This window comes from Bolinopsis microptera, chromosome 12 (assembly GCF_026151205.1).
Source record: "Bolinopsis microptera isolate Bmic1 chromosome 12, MBARI_Bmic_1.0, whole genome shotgun sequence".
Classification (NCBI taxonomy): domain Eukaryota; kingdom Metazoa; phylum Ctenophora; class Tentaculata; order Lobata; family Bolinopsidae; genus Bolinopsis; species Bolinopsis microptera.
Window position 1 is genome coordinate 14875005 of NC_087083.1, and position 3627 is coordinate 14878631.

The 3627-nt window shown below is 37.7% G+C and overlaps 2 protein-coding genes across 3 annotated transcripts in view; both read right to left on the reverse strand.

The window, feature by feature from the left end:
• The window catches only part of LOC134824393 (kinesin-II 95 kDa subunit-like), an 86953-nt gene that overhangs the window by 48042 nt on the left and 35284 nt on the right, over positions 1–3627 (reverse strand). The window lies entirely within an intron of this gene.
• The window catches only part of LOC134824397 (prefoldin subunit 2-like), a 42579-nt gene that overhangs the window by 36598 nt on the left and 2354 nt on the right, over positions 1–3627 (reverse strand). The gene's annotated exons all lie outside the window — the stretch shown is intronic.

Sequence of the window (3627 nt, forward strand, 5' to 3'; positions counted from 1 at the left end):
GTTTTTTAAGATGGCCCTGTCTAAACAGGTATTTTAAGATAGGGTCCCCAGGGTTGAAACAGAGTTTTTTTTGATGGGAAATGTTGAAAGAGTATTTAAGTGTACCATGTTAACAGAGTATTTTAAGATAGGTACCATGTCCTGAAACAGAGTATTTTAAGATAGGTACCATGTCCTGAAACAGAGTATTTTAAGATAGGTACCATGTCCTGAAACAGAGTATTTTAAGATAGGTACCATGTCCTGAAACAGAGTATTTTAAGATAGGTACCATGTCCTGAAACAGAGTATTTTAAGATAGGTACCATTTTATACTGTTGTAGTCCCGGTACGGTAATTGTAGTGACAGTTTTCTTTTTGTTTTGTCCTTTTTTAAAAGGAGACTGTTAATTTCGACTTCGAGCTCGGGTTTTCTTTATTGGGCGGCGCTCAGCCTATCATTCCGCCGAATTCATATTGTTTATGAAGTATGACTATGAACATTATAGCCTGGGGTCTACGGTTTTTTTAATAGTATTTAGCGTTTAGTGCTGCTAATGAGCTAACTTATCAGCTGGCGTATTTGTCCGACGAGATTCCTGAGAGTGAGAGTAGACATCACCACTAAAGACAAAGCTGAGACCCAGCTTTGTGCATGATGGCAGCAGCCTGATGGATACTGTGATTCATGCGTTCTTTAAGTTTACCTACTTGAGCTAGAGCTTATTTACTGGGCGGCGCTCAGCTAATCAGCTTGTCATTCTGCCATTTCTTTTATGAACACCAAATCCTGAGGTCCCCAGGTAAAAGGTTATTTAACCTTTATAACACAGATAGAGTGGGTGACTCTGATATTCCTTTGCTTTACTTTGCTCTCTAGAACGACAATATAACATGTAACAGTTTCTACATACGGCCTTAGTCCTTAACCGGGCGAGTAGACAGTGAGCTACCAGCTAACTAATGGTATTGGGACAGCAGCAACGAAACGATATACTGGTCTTTCTGAATAGAGAGTTATTAGTTCACTAATGGTATTGGGACCAGAACAGAGAGAGAGAGAGAGACAGGTATTGGGAGAGCACAGTAATATTGACCCCAGGCAAAGAGCTGCACCGCATACGCCCCATTCATCCAGCCTTATATAGTTGAGTCAACTGGAATCTAACCATTTTTTAGTTGAAAAGTGATCTGTATGCACGATCAGAGATCCACTGGTTCAGCAAAGTTCTCAGACATCTTGTTGTTGAGTTATAACCTAGTTTTAATGCTCTCGTGAGTAGCAAGTTGAAGTAAAGCACTTAATTCAAAATATTTCAGCTTACGAGAGTTTAGTGTTAATCTTGGGCATACTAAGACTTCAGGATGTATTATAACTAACTCAAATGTAAAAATTCATAAAATTTGGTTGTAAAGATACATATATAACTATTAGTGCAGTGGAGGTAGCGGTGTGGTGCATTAATAGAGTGACAGCCTACTGATTTAGAGTTGTTTTTAAGTGAGCATAATGGGTATTTTTTGGACCTTAAGGCTTCAGTATGGCAACTTCAAAATTGGTTCTTATAATCATTTATTAAATATTGGTTATTTAACTGTCGTTATTTGTTGTAATATGTGGCCTATTTTCCCGTGTAGTTTTTAACGGAGGTTTTTGACGTATCATTTCGTATCATGCGGATAATCTTGCTGCTGTCCCTTTTCTTTATTGAAAATGCTGCTGAGGATCTAGATGAAGGTAGGATCACCATTCACCATAGTTTTTACATAATTTATATTGTTAGCAGTCAAATAATACTTTAAAATTCGATTGAACTATGAAATGGACAATTGATTAAATATATTCATAACACAATCGTCGAGTAATTTCCATAATTGATTATATTTTACTTGTGATATTATTATCTACCAGCTGATGTACTGTTATCTGCTTTAAGATAATAACGTGGTTATAACAACAGGTTGGATAGCAGTACAACGTAAGGTTCTTATAGACTTCAATCCGGAGCAGTATTCTCTTGAAATAAAGACTGATAGCACGCTAGGGAGTAAAGATATGGTGCGTGTGTACTTCTACACTTCACAGTTAGACAGCCGTTCAGGAGGACTCTTCTTCGACTTCTCCACTTCTCCTCAGTACGCTTTTTTCGATTGCAGCTCGGACCGCTTTAACTTCCCTACTGACCTACCTACTGCAACAGACAAGGTATGGAGGGTAACGTTAACTAGAACCTCAGGTATCAGACTAGTGGTACACTGTAACGAGAAGGAGGTGCTCAACTTCCTGATGTCAGGCTCAACGTGTGGTCGGAGTTACTGGAGCACTTACTGGAGCAGGGACATTGCATGGATACAGTTTGATCACGACGACACTGCGTCTGATTTCTACAGACCTCAACCAGGTAACTGGGTAATTCAAGATCTAAAATCTAAAATACGAAGATAAATGTTGATTGTAAAACGTGCATAATAGTTTAACGTGCCTATGAACGTGACGTGTAATACTCGATGTATTTCTAAATACAATTTGTTTTCTTTTATGGAATAATTGAGCCCTGTATAAAATATGTGAACTATCAAACTTGTTTAATTAGCAAGGGCAATATTTTTCAGGATGTACTAGACTGAAGGCTGAGTGGACAAGTACGATTGAGGCAGCAGCCGACTTTCCAGTAGACCCAGGAACTGTCTTGGAAGTGACCTGTTCTGACCCAGGAGCTCTCAACAAAGGGAGCAATGAAGTGACTTGCACGATAGGGACAGAATTCACCTTCTCAATAGAGCCTTGTTGCTTCAGCCTAGGTAAATCATTATAATAATATTTGTCATGCGCATAATCTGGTAACTGGTTTAACAACTGATTTGAAAACAGACTTTTTGGAAGGTGGATGCATAATTATAAAAACAGGTCAACACTCCAAAATGTAGGATAAAATCCAATTGCCCCACTTGACCCGACCATGTCCAAAATGACCCCTGTCCAGATTTACCCCACCCTACCCAACTGTTAACTTAGATATCAATTAAAACAAGAAAACGTGATAACTTCATATCTGCCAAATATCTTTATTTGAAATGTATACACCCTTTTGAATATCTCCCTTGCAAGCATTCAAGCATAATTTCTAAATTTCGGTCGGCAATTTCTGTAGATAACACTCTAAATAACTCTAATTCAGGTTAGTAACTTAATAATGAAGCAGGAATTTTTACACGAGAAAGCGACGCGATGAACGATGAACGATTCACCATAAGCTATATTATATAATAATGTTTTTGTTTGTTCTCAATAAGTGAAATCATCGTCAATAATATTAGCACGTACATAATTAACATAACATATATTGTAAATTTGATCTCCTAAAACCTCATGCTCGATTAAAATCGTTTAACTGCTGATAATATTGTAGGTGAATTATATTAATGAATCAAGTTCTAATTTCAGAGCAACGAGGCATCAAAAGAACAGAGGACCGTTCACAAAGGATCCTTCTCAATCTGTCATAATGAATTAGTTCCTTCATAGGGCCGCTTCTATCTAGCACTTCTCATCTACTCAGTAACGGTAATGACTTTGCTATCTTACAGTTTACACTCTACACCCGAAGAGAATTTACATTCTACACCAAAAATTTAAGAAGCAGTCCC